At 37.1% G+C, this 19,260-nt stretch overlaps 1 long non-coding RNA gene across 1 annotated transcript; it reads right to left on the bottom strand.

Annotated features, from left to right (window-relative positions):
- Positions 1–3,801: 3,801 nt before the first annotated feature.
- LOC136291797 (uncharacterized) lies at positions 3,802–18,239 on the bottom strand. Its single transcript, XR_010721733.1, has 4 exons — positions 18,069–18,239; positions 6,000–6,041; positions 4,709–4,744; positions 3,802–3,885 (listed from the first exon to the last, which is right to left on the bottom strand). It is a non-coding gene; the product is annotated as an uncharacterized lncRNA (long non-coding RNA).
- Between the last annotated feature and the right edge of the window lie 1,021 nt (positions 18,240–19,260).

Consider the following 19,260-nt stretch of genomic DNA (forward strand, 5'->3'; position numbering starts at 1 on the left):
TTAGAGAAAGGGATTATGAAATATAGTGAGAGGCAAAAAAAAAAAATGCTGAAAGTGTTTCAGATGTTGAAAAATAAAAACTCATTCAAGTATTAAGTGTTTTGTATTAGTGAAGGGCAAATTAGTATTTACCATAAAGATGAAAACACCCTCAAAGAGAGATATTAATTGGGCAGTTATAACTTTTAGAGAGAGTAGCTTGCAGAAGGCACTGTGGAATACCTGCTGCTCATGGGCCATGAAATATTTACAATTGTAAAATCTTCTACTTTATTCCTAACATTTTTCATCAGTTAAACAACCCCCCAAATATAACCCTCTAAGAAAAAACAAAGAGAAAATCCAAAAGCCTTGTCAAGATAAAAAACCTATATTAAGAATCATAACTCTGAAAATAGTCTTCAATAAAGTCACAGGCCCTGTAAAGCCAAAGGCAAGACTTAAAATGATTTGTTTGATGCCAGTCTTTCACTTACAGCTTCAGTGAACTACCACTCAAATGCAACTGCAATATTCCTCTCTGTATGTTACCTTTCATTAGCAATTCCAGGTGCAAGGCACTTTTTTAAACCTTTCATGGGTATGCATCCATTTGTTTTCCTTCATGTACACTGACAAGCTGGATTTGGTCTAATATGAAGTTTGCAATGTTCCAAGTGTTACTCTGACATCAATAACAAATTATTTCTAGAGAGGAAATTCAGCCCTGGTATTTTAAGTCAGGATTCTGCTCAGGCCTCAGGACCCTGCTGAAGGACCATGGCCCTAGGAAGTCAGTAATCTTGCACCCAACTCAACACTCACATCACTGAGGTTCACCTCCCAGCCAAATTCAAGCAACACTTCACCACAGCCCAAGAACCATTAGTCAGCAAGATTTTTCTCACATCTAATGCCTTTACAAAATCAGTTTCAAAGCAGACATTTATGTAAAGTAGCACAGTCTCCATGTTTGTATTAACATCAGTCCTGACAAGTGTTAGCTGTTTACTTCAGTGCAATTTATGATTAGTGGCGCTATAAAAATGTTCTAAATCTCTCTGAAAACTTTCTTATCATTTATCTCTGTTCACTGTGATGTTTTGCAGATAACATCTAGGGACAATAAACAGTAAACATGGACATGTAAGAAAAATACGGTCCTAAAAAATACTGCTTAAAATTTCAGGTACACAATTTGGTTAAGATTTTGTTTCTATAGCAAGTGCCCTTAAATTAAAGTTATTTAGTGTTTAGCTACATCAGTAGTTTGGGGGGGGGGGAGGTGTTTAATACACTATCTTATTTTTATTTGTCTCCAGGTTAGTCTCAGGAATGTTACACAAAATTATTTGGCTCCTTCTAGTTAGTCAAAAATGTTATCGTCATGCTAGCATTACTGTCACAGTTAATTAATGTTGGTTTTCCAAGAGAAAAAAAGCTTCAATTAATCCCTCATATTTACTATTGACAGTGACAACACTTCAGAGCCATTGTCAAGACTAAATCGGAAGAAATATCAGGCTTATAAAACTATTTACAGTCTCCTTATCCTTCTAGTTTTCTACCAACATTATTACAATAGTGCAAAATGCAGTGGTGATTTTGTAAACACAAACCAAAGTTGGCCATTAGATACCAAACTGAGATCAACCCATAACCATGGCCTTGAAATGGGAGCAGTATTCAATATTGTATTAACTCAGACTGAGGTAAATTGAAGTGGAATTTAGCAAAAGTACATATATTTCCAGTCCACCGAACGAACCATTCTTTCCAGCCCTCCATTACACATTTATTTGGTTACATTTCTAACTTTTAATTGTATTAGCTGTAGAAAACTGTGTCCAATGAACAGGCTGTATTTACTTTTTATATAAAGTTTAGGCTTCATTTCAAAAGGGAAAGCTATATTTCAAAGCTTTTATGCCGTATTTCCCTTCCTGATTTTTCAAAGGAGAATGTACTTACATAGCTTCTGTTAAATGTTTAATAAATTTATTTCCCACGTGTAAAAAACATTTCATTGGGAATTGGAATAATTTATGAGCTGATTACAGACAGCAAAGATAGTGTATTTTTCAGTCCAGTAATTTTCAGATGCTCAACAGAAGAGCAAAATAAGAGTTTCAATAAAACTCAGTAAGGCAAGAAACTGCAAATAGCAGGTGAAAAGAGCTTGAAATGTCAATATGTTTTGTCATGAGTTATCCAATTCAGCCCTTCTGCAGTAAGTGAATTATAATGGGAATCAAGAAGACACCAAGTCTTTGAAAAGCTAGTTGAAAATGTGAGTTATCTTTTATGCTTGTTCCACCTATTAAAGGAAAGAGTAGCCACTGGGGAAAGCGCTCTGCAGAGCTACCTAAGCATCTCTCTAAATCCTGTATGTGCCTATACACACTCATATTTATAAATACAGTAGTCAATACTTTCCAAAACAAAGTTAGTAAATTCACACCTAATCGTACTCTGTGCTCCTCTGGGATTAATTCAAGCAGGGGAGAAGCAGTCCATGTCTGCTTACACTGTTTGGATCATGGCAGCAGCAGCAGAGGGCTGCCTGTAGGCCAGCTGGTGTGAGCTGGCTCATGTCTCACTCCCCAGAACTCACGCGCTCTGAAATAGAGCAACTGCATAGGGCTTGATCCAGTTCTCCTCTGGGCCTCTGAAACAATTGCTTTTTTGTCATTTTGGACTTCAAAGTGCCCAAAATAGTGAAACGGTACTTCAAACCTGACAGAGGAATGTTTTAATAAGGTGTTGCTTGTTTTCAGTAATAATTTGACGTTAAGGGTACTTGTTTTCTGTCCCAGAGCAAGGCACGTAATGCAGGCATTTATTCAGCTTATTAGGTCTTCTTTGCAAAGTTAATTAGGTTCTGCTTGTTTAAAGCTAACTCAGATAAAACTTTTCAGTCATGAGATACACCACGTTCACAGAAATTAAAAAAAGTGAAGAAGTTGCTACCCATCCTATCCTGTAGCACAGATCTCGCACTGCAGAGCCACCTGGTTGCATATATAGGCCAGAAGATTAAATCTTCTAGTACTGTACAACTGTACAGTCTTCTAGTACTGTGCAAGACTCATTTTGGGCAAGGGTTATTGCCAAAAGTGGCCTTCGGGAAATGTTTCTGAAGCATAGATCTGTATCTTGGGACTTCCTTTCACTGGGACTCCTCTTCCCCATTTGTAGAAACAAGGTTCTGATCTTCATTTGTACATTGTCCCAACTACAGCCTCTGTGGACCACCACAAAAAGAAACAAGCCAAAAAACTTTAACCATCTTCTCAGAACATTTCCAGACAAAAAAGGGAGATGGAAATAAAAGCAATTCCCAGATAAAGCCAAGGGAATTACTGCATGAAGGACTTTGAGTGAACAGGAAAGTGAACCAACCAGCCAGCCTGCAAAGCCTCTACTGTGTGGATATGAAAGGAGCAGCATCTCCAACAAAAAGGAGATAAAATAGGAAAGGCTGCAATATGAATGTATGAGCATGGCCTTCCTCCTCTGTCTAGCCATCTGCTGATAAAACAAGTTTGGAAATTCATGGTCATAAGATCCCTATCCCGTCAAGAAATGTGACTGAATTAAGTTGGTGGGACTCAAGAACCTCAAAGATCCTTCTCACAGTACTGTAAGCAGTTCCTTAGAAACTCAATCCAAAAGACTAAACTGGTTATTGTCTCCTCTAGTCTATGAAGGTATAACTCTGTAATTCTGCCCATTGTCCATAAATATCCTTTTTCTCCCTTTGAACTATTTATTATTTAGGACTTAGTTTATTTACTTACCTGTTGCAACCAATCCTTTAGCCTTCAATACTGTCATTGTCTACTCAGAGAATTAAGTACTGGGAATATTCTCAAAGTTGATATAGGTGAATATAGTACCCTTTATCTGTGAGAGAAGAGAAGGATCCCAGATAGCCGTCTAATAGCAAAAGCCCTGGAAAGCTAGACTTTTCAACCTATATTTGGGGAATGTGGAAGCTCATCTGTTTTAATGTGCTTAGAGATGTAAAAATGAGATAGGATACTTGAAATTCAGATACCATTAAATTTTTAAATAAATCTTAATTAAACTGGCATGATCTGGAAGTAAATGCACTAAAATTAATATCACTATAGCAGAGAAACTGAAAACTGAAGCATGCTTTCAATAATTACTGCCAAAAAATGCCTTCTCTGCATCTCATTTTGTACAGATTAGCCAAGCAGTGAAATACAGGAATCAAATATATCCATTAACTGGCCTTCAGAAATTATCGTAATTGATCATGTGAGACATAACTCACCCTAAGCAATTTTTAAGCTCTACTAAGCTTATGTGGTTTCCATTTGGTCATGATACTAAAGCAATCCTGTTGGGCCAGACAGGTAAAGGATGGCATCCCCAGATGATGCCAAAAGCAACACAGTATTATTCCTTATGAGCAAATAAAATTCATCACCCCAGTGAACATAAAGAAAGAAAAAGTGAAGATGTGAACAGACAGGTGGTGGCAACTATCTTACATGGTGCTCAAAGCATGGTAAGATAGGAGTCACTTCTATTCTTTAATTTAGGAGTCTCTATGTCATTCAGTGTGGAAACTGTATTTAAAATCTCCCTGAAAGGGGATCCATTACACAATAGCAAAGATTTATGATGCTTGATACCACAAATAAAAAAAAAAAAAATCAGTTCTAAGTAATACAAAGCTAAACAGATTCTTACTCACCCATGATGCCCAAGAGGTGTCAGGGTGCACAACCCCCTGATAAAAACAATTGTTTTGCTTTTAATACTCTCAAAAGAATTATTCTGTGGCATGTCACTGCATAGCCATAGTGTGCTGATTTTGCAGAGAGAAAAGCAAGCAAGGTAAAGAGGTTACATGCCAAGGTTTTCTGCAAATAGCACTCTATTTTTCTGTCAAAATTCAATGGTATTTGACATTTAATTAAAACCCAGGGCCACCAAACTCAAAGGCCTAGCAATGTCACCAACTTAATTTGTTAGAAAATACACTTCTAGTGGCTCTTATTTCAACATTTTAGGAGAAGGATGGAAGATCAAAGGTCAAAGGGATTTTTTAAGATGACTCTAACTTATTGCCTTATCAATAAAAATAGCCATTCAGCTTTTTAAAACGGAATGCATGAAAAGCCATGGGCGTGAAAATGCAATTACTCTCTGTAAATTGGTAGCATATTAGTATGCTGGAAGGGAAAAAGAAAGTATAGCTCGGGCTTGGAGAGCCATGAGATTGATAGCCACCAGGAATATGGTTGCTTTAATTAATTTTCTTCTGAAAATTATCCAGACCATTTAAACTTCTTTAATACTTGCATGGAGTGAGATTTGGCTCCAACTTATGAAAAGCTGATGAAACACACAAGACAACACAGCAAGAAATTCTGAAGGCAAACTAATTAAAACAGTTTTTTAATAACTTTCTTACTAACAAATAACTATTTTCTTTGGGTTTTTTTTTTCTCTTGAGGATTTAGAAGCATAGTTACAGAGAAACAGTCATTATTTCCCTTTTTTGATCAAGCATTTTAGTGTGTTCTATCACTCTCTGATAAATGAGCAAGGAATCAGAAATGTTTAAGTACTGGTGACTAAGCTAGAGAGGTGAGAATTTTAGGGTTGATACTGGTATTTATTATAGAGTACATGAAGAACTCATGCACTCCAGAAAATGTAGGCAGAATATACATTCTCTGAATCCCAGTCAGGGTTTAATAGGATCCAGGATTAACAACTCTGAGTATGCTCAGCAGCAGAGCACTAGTCATCTAGGAAATTTTTGTATTGATGAGGGAAATTTAGCTGTCCCAAGTATCAACTGCGTGGGAGGTTCCAAAAGGAATCTTATAAACTTAGCATGAACAGGTTCTTAGTCTAGCCTTAGAGTAACTACAGTGTATATATTTTTTTTCATAATCACAAACCACAAAACAGAAATATTTTCAAAAATATAATTTATTAGATTCAAGTTATAATTTACGATCACTCATACATACCTGATTTTCACTTCAAAAGTGTCAATATGTCTAGTAGTAATCCTGAAGAGAAAAAAGAAAATGACACCACAAGGGCAGCAGTCAGAAAACTCTAAAAAATTGATGACTTGATCTTGCAAATCAATATGAAAAAGATAATCCAGCTCCTTTTCTAGTCTTACTTAGACCTGTTCACTATAAGATGCTTTCTGTTTCTGAAACATATCTTTCATATGACTCATATGGGAAACTGCCCAGACTGGGGCCTGGACTATACTTTCTGTAACATGATGAGATCCTTTCTTAAGACCTATAGCTACTATTAGCTAGCAGATAAATACAGCCATATAAATGCAGGCCAGTAGTTCCAGGTATCTCAGGTTTTGGTAACACATACAGCCTGGAAACGTAAATCATAAAATAAATTTTCCAAAAAAAACATTGCATAAACTTTCCAGGGTTGGAGGCAGCTTCCAAGATCTACAGCAAGGCATTAGTGCTGCTGCATTTTGGCAGGGGCATTCACCAGGCTCTTAAAGGAATTTAGAACTACCACTCCCATAAATGGCACAGAGTGATGCCATCCTGTGGATGACCTCTTTTCAAAAATACCACTACACAGGATTGCTTAGGCAGGGGTCCCTCCCACAGGTGACAGTCCTCCATGAGCTCCTCCAGCGTGACTCCTTCCCAAAGGCCACACTTCAGGAACTGCCCCAGCACATGTCCCTTCCACAAGACGCAGTCCTTCAGGACAGGGGCTCTGGTGTGGGTCCCCCCCCCCCCCCCCATGAGGTCACAAGCCCTGCCAGCAAACCTGCTCCAGTGTGGGCTTCTCCCTCCAGGGGTCCACAGGTCCTGCCAGAAGACTGCTTCAGGACAGACTTTATAGAAGTTGAAATCATAATACCATAAAAGTGTCCCCAACTCATTTACAGTCTGTAGGGACAAACTTACTATGTGTATGTTGGGTTCTATTCACATAGAGATTATTTAGGCTTTACTCAAATAAAGATCAGATTATTTACTTCCAAAAATACTAACCAAGTATATTGCACGCAGAGTGTGCTTTCTCCTTAAGAGATACATTTTTTGTGTGTACTGGAGGATAAAAATGCTGGACTAGAATAATACTATAGCACCTCCTACTCAGGTTATTCAACAAGACAACTTACTTAATTTTTTAACCAATTTTCCATATGTTCCCTTTCTTCTCATATAAATATTTCTAAAATTTAAAAAATAAGGCATAAATAATATTACCAGGTTAATACAATACCATTAATCTTTTTGGTCATCTGTGTGCACATGAGCAACTGAAGCTATAAAAGTGGTGAAAAATTGCAAGTGTGCATTTGAACAGTACTTTCAAATGCTGTTCCAGACATATGCTTCCTCCAAAATTGTAATCCTCTAGTAACCTGAATCAACTGGTGTCACAGTCAGATTCACTGCTGAGAAGCAGGTCATCCTGCAGAGATAAACAGGGAAAGGGGAAAGCAACATCTTCATTTCCACGAAGATGACATCCAGATGAAAGAACTGGCTATATTGCACTAAAGTCCTGCAGATAAATGTGGATCTGATGACACACCCACAGAGCCTCACAGAAAATCCATGGAGTACATTTAATCTCTCAGTTAGTTCCTCTGTGCCCAAGAGTATGTCTTCATACCCTAATCACCTCTCTAACGGCTTTCTGTATGGATTTTTTTGTTGTTTTTACAGTCCCTCTCAGAAAGGATCAAGATCAGCTTTAGCTTTTGCAACCAAAATTAAATTTGGTTTATATGCACAGTTTAGAGATGTGATCCTGCATTCAAGCACCATCTCAAGATGACCTTAGAAGAAAAATTACTGTGCACCCTGGAGTGCAGTGGTTTATTTGTAGTCTATCTGCCCCACAGAACCATCCCTTAGTGCGAGTCTTTACTACAAATGGCTCAATGCAATCCACTGCAAGAACAAAAGGGATGTGTAGGTGTCCCAAATTCACTGTGGATGGCAGCAGATAAATTATAGGCAGACTATTAAGAGCAATTTGGACATGAAAAGATGGATGAGGGAGCACACTAACCTTGAACCCATCCTCTGACCAGGCAATTTAAGTTAAAAAGAGTGAATCTGTTAGACGTTGCAGGTTCAAGTGCAAGTGGTGATGCATAGTTCCATGTATTCACCAACACAGGTTCAACAACCCACACAGCTACCAGTGCCCAGATGAAATTAATTAATAAATGAATAGATGAAACCAAGCAAGGCAGACAACCTTAGTGAGCAGAAGAAAGCCTTTGGGAGGACACTCACAGCTCAAAGTCCTTTGGTTAAAACCATATGTCTATAATTAGTCACTTTAAATACCTGCCAAGAGTAAGCTCTCCTGCTCTGAAGTCTGATAGCAATAGCTTTCACCATTTCAATTCCATAATCATAGAAAAAGAAAGGTTACTCTTTGTGCATTACTTCAACCCCTTCTGGTTGGAAAACTAAAACATATTACAGGTTATATTAAAATATCCATGTCTACAAAACAGGGTATGTGGCAATCCCAAACATAGTAGGGAACTAAAACCCATCCTTAGCACCACAGATGGCAAGAAGACTCTAAATCAGCAAAAATATGAGAACAAATATGCAGTAAAGTGTCAGCTATACTTAACACACTTTTACTAAATATTACCAGATAATATACCTGACAAAAGAAACCAAATTCTATTCAAGATATCACCAATGCAGAAATATAAAATATTCTAACACAGAGCTGTCTAAATCTAAATTATGCTACTGAACCCGTCTTTCAAGCAGATGCAGTACTGCTTCATATCAAGCAGACTATGATGTATTAGATCTCTTTAACATTCTCCCTAGAATTTAATGACAAAAATGACTTCTGCATTATTCTTCGAAGACACCAGATGTTTAAAAGAAAGTTTACAACATGGATAAAACTTCATTCTTGTGCACCTCACTCCAAACTTTTAATTTAAAGCACGGTTGATATTCTAGTGAGCGTTTATTTTGCCTTCCCTGCTAATAAGCTTTCTGGAAGAGTGGGTATCATGAACACAGAACTAATACAGAGTGCATGACAGATCTCATTTACACAACAGATCTGCAGTGCAAACAAAAGCCAAAAATCCTTCTCTATTCATTCTATAAAGGAAGAAGGGTTCACTAGATGAATAAATACTGGAGAGGTTTTGCATTAACAAACACTGGATATATTTACCCGTGTATTTTCTCATTCTACTGCCAAACACTTGCAGAATTCCTGATCTCTTTGTAGTGATACCATTTAAAAAGGGACCAATGCAAATCTCTTTATCTGCATACCACCAGGAATGTAAGCCTAGTATCCAGGAGACAATAAAGCCTATTTTGAGAAATATTTTCATGTGACTGAAATAAAAAAAAAATGACAAGGAGAGGGAAAATTATTCTACACAAAGATAAATCAAACAGGTATTTCACTAGACATAAAACAAGATATTACTTTTATTTGAATATGACTGACTGAAGTTCCATTACCCACATGTAGCCAGCATAATGGAAAATGCATATCTCATTTGGAGGCAATACTTGCACACTGATATTTAGGTGAGGCAAATAAAAATAATTTAAAAAAATAAGGGGATCATAGAATCACAGAAAGGCTTGGGTTGGAAGGGCCATAAAAATCGTCTAGTTCTAATTCACCTCCCTTGGACAGAGAGATGCCACCCACTAGCTCAGGTTGCCCAAAGTCCCATCTCACCTGGCTTTGAACACTTCCACCCACATGGGGCATCCCATGTATGGGCAACCTGTACTGGTGCCTCACTACCCTTACGCTGAAAAATTTCCTCCTGATATCTCATATAAATACCTCCTCTTTTAGTTTAAAACCATTCCCCCTTGCACTATCACTACATAAAAAGAATAAACAGCTGCTCTCCCCCTTTTCTATAAGCCCCTGGTAGATACTGGAAGGCAGACCAAAGTCTGGAGCCTTCAGCCTTCTCTTCAGTTAAACAACCCCATCTCTCAGCTTGAGCTCCTTTGAGGGTGCATATTCACAGCTCTCCTCAGGCCCCATTCCAACAGCTACATGTTTTCGCTGTTCTGAGGATCCGGGTCTGAGGGCTGGATGCAGAATTTAGGAGAGCACCCTGCGCTTGGACTTATTGAGCCTTATTAGGTTCTTGTGGGATGCAGAAGACAAGAAAGACACTTTGGCGCTTGCAAGCAGGAGGAAACTGCTCATGTAAACAGTCTAGTAAGAAGCATCACCCATAACATAAAGAAAATAGAGATCCTGAAGTAACTTCACAGATAAGGCTAAATGTAAATATCCTCTAGTCTGACCTCCATTCAAATACTGATCAAAATTAATTTCTCTTTGAATTAAAATGCTACTTTTAAAGAAGATTTTTTTAAATTATGGAAATATATTGGGTTTTTGTATCTAACTTACCTACCCTCTACACTGTTTTCCAAATGAATTAATCCAAGTTCTAGTTTTGGTACTTCCATTTTACACCTTTATAATTTGTTATTGATTTTCTCTTTATTAATTCTGTCAGAGTATCATCTTCCTCTTGGTGACAGCCATAAACCAGAGTAAATTAAGGGGTGAGAGAAGAAGGCAGTGATTAAACACTATCAAAAAATTGTATACCTTTCAAGACATTGAAAGCTTGAGAAGCAGAGTAAGTAAGGGTTGTCTAAAGTGATGGAAGAGCTTGTGGATCATTTACCTTCCTTCACTTCTCTAAAACAAGTACCATGATATCAAAACTCAGCAGCACTTAGTAATGTGCAATAGAAAGTCATATCATATATCCTACTATGATTTCATATTTTTCATCCCAGCCCAAAAAAGCACTATACCTCTCAGTGACTACAAGTGTACAGTTTGGGGTCTATTCATACAGAAGTCATCATCTGATTTATCACCCCAACAGGAGAGAGGTCATATACAAGTTCCATGGATATTCAAACAGTAGAGAGCAGTCAGAGGTCTGGTAGAAAAAAGACTAAAACTTCCTTTTGGAGGAATTAACTGTTGAGAAAATGGGACAGCAGGGGATGAGGGAGGGCAATAGAAATGGAGAAAGAAATAAGGAAGGAAAGCATTTTCCACGTAAAGCATTTCTAAGAGCAAAAGCAGAAGCTGCTGAATCCCATTTTCAGTGAGTCCAGCTTGCAGAAATACAATTGCACAAGACCTACACAAATCATTTGTCTATGATCCTTTTAGAGCTTCGGATCTTGGCCATATTTGGTTTGAGGTATTATTTTTTTTCTTATTTCCACTTCTACTCACCTGTTTCCATAAATTGTGTAAAAACTTTCTTGCCAGCTATTGACAATATCCAAGACAGACTTGTGTCAAGAATAGTTTCTAATATTATTAAACACCAAAAGCTGTTTCTTTAAGGTTTTGTGACATATTCCAGGATCTAACAACCAAGCATTCTTCCTTCTGATTTTTACAAGTAAATGTGATATTCTATGCTGTTTAATAGACTATGTTGAAGAAATCTTAGCTAAAGAACAGTCTTCAGTGCTGATAAAGTATCAGTGGCTGTTACTTGCCAGGAAGACTCCCAAACAGGCAGCATATTAATTTCAAATATTATTCTAGATGTCTTAATATTATCATTACACACTACCAGTAACATGTTAGGGAGAAAAAAATAACACAAAATTTAGTGTAGAAAGTATAAAGGACCAGAGAAAGTAAGAAAAATCAGAGCAGCAACGATACTGATACACAAAAGTTTATTCTTTTACCAATAGATAAGATCCTTTTACCTTGGAGCATAAATAGCACAATTACTACAAACTCTCATCATACTGGAGTGTTAGTAGATCAGAAAGCCAGATGGACAAGATCACGACCTTGATTTTCCTTTGAGATAAAGGCGGGTGTCATCACTCTTAGGAAAGGTCTCAGCAAAAACCATAGTACAAATAAACATGGTGAATAGAAAAAAAAATTTGCACATTTTTCTACACCAGATGAAAACACTACTCTCATGTAATTTTGTAGCTCAAAGAAAATGTGATAGATGAGGAGAAGTGTGAATTTTACAGCTCAGTATGAGATGTGCTAAACAACATATGAAGGAATTGTGTTGTACTCCTAATAGGAGATTTAAGAGTTGTGTACAATGTCTAGAGAACTGCTGAGAGCTTACTCAGTATCTGCAAGAGTGCATGAAAAGATGAAAAACTATGAAGTGACTGGAAAAAAAGGCTTAATTGTCAAACTGCCAGAGAGAGCAGTTCTGCCAGGTTGTAATAAGGAAATTATTGGGACCTGCTGATTTAAGGATTTCTAGTTTAGTAGCTGTAACTTAATCTCGTTATTACTGCAGGAAAGCAAAGCATATTACATAAATGAGTTCCTTTCCCCTCTTCACCAAATACTTATTCAATGTATTTCAATATTCAATATTTACTGAACATCTCTGCCGTTCCTGAATTGACATGATCAATTCCACTACTGCCATCCAGAAACATACTGATAAAATTGTCAGGATTTATTTTGTTCTTCATATACTCAGTCCTCTTATTTTTCTTTTTTCTGCTGACTATAAATGTTACTTTCATCCTTCTCTTATCAGTTCTGTGCAATTTCCAGTTTTTGGTTTGCACTATTAAAGTCTTCTTTCATCTATTGCTTACATACATTTATTATTCATAATAGCATTTGCATCCCCACAGAGTCACTTTCTAATCAGTGTGACTCATATTCTACTATGGATTTTTGGACATCGAGTAAAGTGAACATTTACCAATTGCCATTGCTATTTTTAGTCATCACTATTTTCTATTTTGTTGCAACTGTTCCTTCCAGGGCATGAAGACACAGGCATTTAACATCCAGTCCAAAGCAAATTACATTCATTTGCACCAAAACTACCAAGACATTCTAAGACTCTGATCAATTCTATGATACATCAAAAGGGAAGTCTCAAACTTTGCGTAGCACTTTGAGTTAAGGAAGAGCTTGATTTGTGCTGTTACATCAAGATTGTGGATGTGGAAAATCATCATCCACAATTTCATAAATTCAAAGATTTCAGGTTTGGCAGGATGGTTCATCTGCACGAATTCAGATGGAAGTCAATCACCACAATTCAGGTAAGACATTGCACACTATATTGGGCCATACAGAAGAGAAAAGCACGATAAAAAAAGTAAGCAAACAGCAGAGCTTTTATTTTTGTTCATATTTTTCTGGTCCCTAGGCAGTTTCAAGTCCAGTGAAGAAGCAGTATTTTAATTTTAAATCCAATTCTACCTGGCCATTTACAGAAATCAAACTTTTAGGAACCTGACAGAGAGACAGTTTTACTAAGTTGCCATCTATAGCTACACATAGGTACACTGCAGCAGTATCCTCTGGGCCAGTGTTTAGCATGCTTTCCTCTGGCAGAATTATTGTTCTAATAAATCCCAGTCATGAGCAAGTTCTGAGACATGACTGCCTCTGACAGCTACTATAGGTATGATTTAGCAGCATCTTTTTCTTACTCGTACTCTTCCCCCAGTAAACTTGATCCTTGCTACCCTAAACCAACATTTTTTAATTTAATCATTGTGTCTTTTGCCTGCCTACCCCACATGGCATTTTCAGATGCCTTCATGTCACGTTTAGAAAACAAAGGAAAATTCTGCCCACCAAAAAGTCTCGAAATGTAACAAACTAAACAAAATAAACATCTTGAGGAGGTTAGGAAAGTACATATAGGATCTTTTTTTCCCATGTTGATTTTCTGAAGCTTGCAGCAGTAGGACATATATCTGTATCATACAGGGCAGAAAAGAAGCCAGACCAACAAAACCTATTCTAGGATGATAAACGTATTTAATCAGAGGGCACTAGGAAACTTGGTTTTGCAGGCAAACAAAATAAATTTATCTTCATCTCAGTACTCAAAAAGTTGTCAAGATAAAATAACATTTCACTTTATTGGGAAACTCTCATTAAATGTGGCATCAGCAATGATGGAAGGTGTTCTACCGTAATACTAGACCTGAAACTCAATAAAACCTAAAACACTGAGATGATACAAGAAAAGGATTTATTTTAAAATATGCGATTTTATGAAGATCCCTAGATGCAGAGAATGGTTATTTCAAAGGAAGAAAATTGCTTTCATGTTATTTGAGATTAAATGTGTACATGCATAAACAAACACACACTCAGAGTCATGCCTCCTTACTAGTTCTGCTATTATTTTTAGTAAAATTATTTAAATTTGTGGGTTTGGAGGTAGAGTCAATGGATCAATTTGGTTTGACTATTTTTACCTTAGTAGAGGTGTTGTTTAAAATTAGTTTACTTGTAAAAGGTTTCACAGCCTGATTTATAAGAAGTTTATACACTGAATCATACCAATTAAGAACTTTAGATGCTGTTCCTAACAATGAAGTTTCCTATCTATCTGCAATCGTCTCATCAATCAGAGGAACGAAATATTTGGGCTTACTTTTTGAGTAACAGTCAAATATTTTAAAAGGTCTTTGGGTATTTAAAGTAGTAGAAAATCTCAAGTACTAGTAGTAATAATTTTGATCAATATTAAGAAGGGATAGATGACTAAATATATTACTGACTGTAGCACTGATGTGGGATATGGCTGGAAGACCTTAGGTGTGCTCTAACTGACCTTATAATTGCAAGCCTAAAGAAGCCTAAAACAAGTTTATTACTAAAACAAGGCTTTACTATTTAAAGACATCCTTTCAGATATCATTGCAGTTTCCAGCCCCTCTTATCATTAGACAATTTGGATTGTTTAGCACTATGGACAGACAGGAAAAACTGAGAGATTTCACCTTCCTATGGAACATTAGGCAAAGCAAAATTATACCCTATAATTAAGCTAAGCTAAAGGAAGCCAAAACTTATGAAATTATCTACATTCATTGCCAGAGGTATATCTTTTATTTGTTTATCTCTAAAAAGAACAGAATTTTTCTCTTTCTTTAGTAGAATACCTCAAGTAATCATTTACTTATTTCATAATTTAGAGGTGCTAAGCCCTTTCCCACTCCAAACCTGCTAATCACAGTAGAAGAGGCAATATCTTGCCTGTTGTGTGTTTGGGATGTTTTTGTTTTTCCTTAGCATGTCTGAGGGTCTACTTTATTAAATATACAAATTACACAAATATAATTTGAAGTCTTGTCATAGACTTTATTTGATGCTACTTCCATAAAGAACCATATTAACTCCTAACTCAGAATAAGTACAATTTAGTCCCTGCGTTGTGTTAGTAAGCATTTCAGGCAGCACAGATGGTGGAAATTGAGCCACTCACTGCATTTCTTTTGACAGACATCCCATTGTCTACTACAACTCATGTCTTCATAACAGAGCATCTGCATTCTTCCTTCTGGAATTTCAAGCCACAGGTTGACATTGTCAGACTTATATTTCTCCTTCCTTGGCAGTCATGTCTTTTCAAATACTTACATTCACTAGAGCTTGACTTCATCCCAATACACAAATTGTATGCAATGAGCTTTAAAATAATTTATAGAAATTCTTCCAATCTTTGGGTGTAACAACATAATATTATTTCCCAAAAGCATAACTACAGCATCACTCATCATTAAAAAGAGAGCTTGTAGATATTTTTCAAATGTCTCTATCCTCACATAATTCTTTCAGGTATTCCTAAGTATCTGGTCATACAACCATAAACTTACCCATAGCCTCATCTACCACAGTATATTCTCACCAGTTTCTCTTTGACCAGACCATTTTCCAGATACTGATGAAGAGGAAGATGTTTTAGCCTTCATACATAAATATATCAAAGTTCAACACTTAAAACTAATGCATTTAGTGTTCAGTGAAATTTTGCTTTTAAATCCAAAAATAACAAATACTATAGAAGTCTAAATATACCAGTAAAAGATTTTAAATATCACACATCTCAAAGGTATTACAAATCTCCCACATTTTTCAATACACAACAAAATTAACTATGAGTGATTTCCTGAAGTCTTGTAATTAACAGATTTTGGCATTTAAGAAAACAAAATTCCTAACTGAATCCATTCCCAGCACAGGACATAAAAGGAATCTGCATGGATAGATTGTTTGACATTTCATTATGCCTACTTCTCCACTGGCATATTTTTAGAATTTTCCTTTTTTTACCTGACTGCCTATTTCCACGAGCCTTTTCTGCACTCATAAATTTGGATGGTGTTTTAGGAGACATATACTTCTACAAACTTCTGAATTTATTCAGTAAAGTCAGTAATTTAGAAATTTTGAAATTGGAAACTTTAGAGAAACAGATTTGCCTGTTCAAATGCACATGAATAGTCTGACTGCTTAAAGTCACATACCCATAGAAAAATGTACTTGAATAGCAGCAAAAAATGAAGGAATTCAAAACATCTATCTAGGTGTTCAGCATAGTGCACTAGGGGAAAACTCAGCTTTACTGAAAGCACATATCTCTGCGCTCTGAGGAATTCATTCTATACACTAGCGTGCAGACTTCCGTGCAGACGTGGTTTGTATAACCTGTTGAGCTAACTCAGTTACTGGTAGCAGTCTAATTACAGAAGCATGGAGTTCACAGTTCACCATCTATAAAATTACCCTTCTTCCTAAAGCTGAATAAGCTCATTTAAATGTAGCTTGGATAACCTCAGCATCAGGATGAACTGAAATATCTCTTTAGTTGTTGGTGAAGAAGCAGGGTAAATTAACCAGAGAAGGCTGAGATTTCAGTGATTTAGGGGGGTGCATGGTTTTCTAAGAGAACAGTGCAAACTGTTCCTAAAATGATCTCTATTTCTCACAAGTTTCTAGAAACTTGCAGAAAAAATACACCAAAATGGCCAATACCCATGACTTACTCCACAGTCCAGATGCAGAAGAATGACTCTGTAGAACTGCACCACAAATTGGTTTTAGAAAAGTACCACACAAAGGGCTGGATTGTGACTCTCCTCTACTGCATTTAAACTTTAGAAAGTAGAGGTACTTATATATCAAGATAGTTCATTTATTGTGGACAATATGGGTAACAGATGATGCTAGAAAATCACGTCTTAAAAATCCAGTCAGGAGTGAGATTCCAGAGCTGGCTGACTCTGCCTGGAAAAGCTGGTGGTGACTAAGGGCAGGAGCACCAAATCATGGGCTCATTCATGGCAGCTGCCACTCCCCAGGACTGTGTTCAAACACACAGCACCCCCTCCCTTAGCCCACAGCCCTTTGCTTGCAGTCCTGGCAAATAAATACAGGGCTGCCTTTGCACAGATAAAGCAGGTGGAATCTAGGAATGCTGGAAGACTGCTCTTCTCTTGTCCACAATTTTGTCAAAAAGCAAATTGTCCAAACTGGGGGATGACACATTCATATAGTAGCAAACTGTCACTCTGATGTGTTACTGAGAAGAAAGTCACCATTTTTCTCTAGAAGTCTGTCTGGTTTCCCTTACTCACATGGTCAAGCCTGTAAAGTTTTCACGTGCTCTGTTTGGGGAATACATTTTCCCATCTAGACAATGTGTGCCCCACCAAGGCTAGAGGAGTGGAAGAAACTACCTTCTTCTTCAACAGAGTGACTGCCAGAGTTATCGAGACATATTTCACTCTAATTATTCCTGCCATTAAAAGGACTTAAAGACTTCAACGTTAAGTTTAATCCCCTAGGTACCACAGTTCTTAAGGTAAGGAGCTTAAAACTTGAAAGCCCAGGATAGGTCAGACTACATGATTCAATAGTCTCTTTCACACTTTAAAAGACATGCACATTCATATTCTTCACTGAATGTTTGGGAACTGTTTTTATCTGTAGAAACTGTAACACTTCACACAGAGAAGTATATTTAATTTTCATCAGCATAAGAAGTAAAACCCTCCCAGAAGTTATTTTACATTTGCAAAAATGGTAAACATATGGTCTTTGGTAGCATCTGAGATAGCTTGTCCAGTGTCCTGGAGAAGACTAACATTACGGTTTCCATCTCCCAGCTGGAGCTCTTTGCTGTTGTGCTTTTTCCTTCCCATCCCAGCCCCCCATCTGTGCCATCCCTTCTCACCCAGGTCTTCTAGTGTGCTCACCTCTTAGAGCAGTGCCTGCTGATTTCACCAGACCATCAATCAGGAACAACTGGGACTACTAACAGGAAGCTCATCCTACCAACCTCTCTAGGTACCACTGCTAGAACCCTTTTTTAAGAAAAAAAATGCTATTATTTATTGCTATACCAACAGGCCCATCATCAACCTTTCTCTAGGCAGCTATTCTGCAGCCTACTCTGATAAGGAGCATGTATTTAATCCACACCAAAACAACCTCTCCACCAACAATTTATCTACACCTGTTATCTACTGCCTCTAGCAGAAATAACAAGACACAGTTGGCCTTACAGCTCAAATAAGGGCAGAATAAGTTCCCACTCTATTCAGGGTTCTGCATGTTTGATTTACATGGCTTTTTCTTTTTCTTCTCACTTAAATGTTGTACTGTTTTGTGAAAATATGTAAGGTTCCCTGATACTCTATCTGGCAGCCTGAGAAAGAAGTTTATCACAGGCCCACACATGCTGAAAGCACTTTTCTGATTTTGAATTCATACTGCTTTTAAATGTTGCTGCTTTTGTTTCAGAGGAGAAGAAGGGCTCTTTTTACAGCTGCGCCTCCTTGTACAATGGACATTACCTCCTTCCACAGACAACGCCATTCCTTGAATAAAAAATTTCCAAGTATTTCAACTTCACAAAAATCTTGGTGATTAACATTAACAAATACATTTCAAATTCTAAAATGTACTCAGATGAAACTAACAGAAGGTGAACAAGGGCAGTTTTTAGAGTAACACAAACAGTGTGAGATCACCTCCTGTACCTGTGAAAACAAGAGAAAATGCAGAAAGGAATCAATTTAACATTCTTTGTTTAAAAAGTGTTTTCAATAATACACTGAATAGTGCTTACATTTAGGGAAAACATATATTGTGAGTTAACTGAACTACAAACAAGTGTCACAAAGGTATCTTTTAGGAGGTAATAGATAAATCAATAATAAATACTGCATGTTTATTAATCATTCCACCATCCATTCTGGATGTTCAAGATACCTTTTAGTTGGTATGAGGTACAGTCACATCCCAGCACATAGTGCTTTCACACTGTCACACAGCATGAGCTCAGTAAAGTATCAGGATTCACTGGGGAGTGCACAATCTCCAGTGAGCAGACTCAAACTCTCATCTGACTCCTTGGCTGACATTGGACCGCTGTCTTTCTGTCCC

This window comes from Chamaea fasciata, unplaced genomic scaffold, assembly GCF_029207755.1.
Source record: "Chamaea fasciata isolate MVZ Bird 193981 ecotype frontalis unplaced genomic scaffold, bChaFas1.0.hap1 SCAF_7, whole genome shotgun sequence".
NCBI classification, from domain to species: Eukaryota; Metazoa; Chordata; class Aves; order Passeriformes; family Sylviidae; genus Chamaea; species Chamaea fasciata.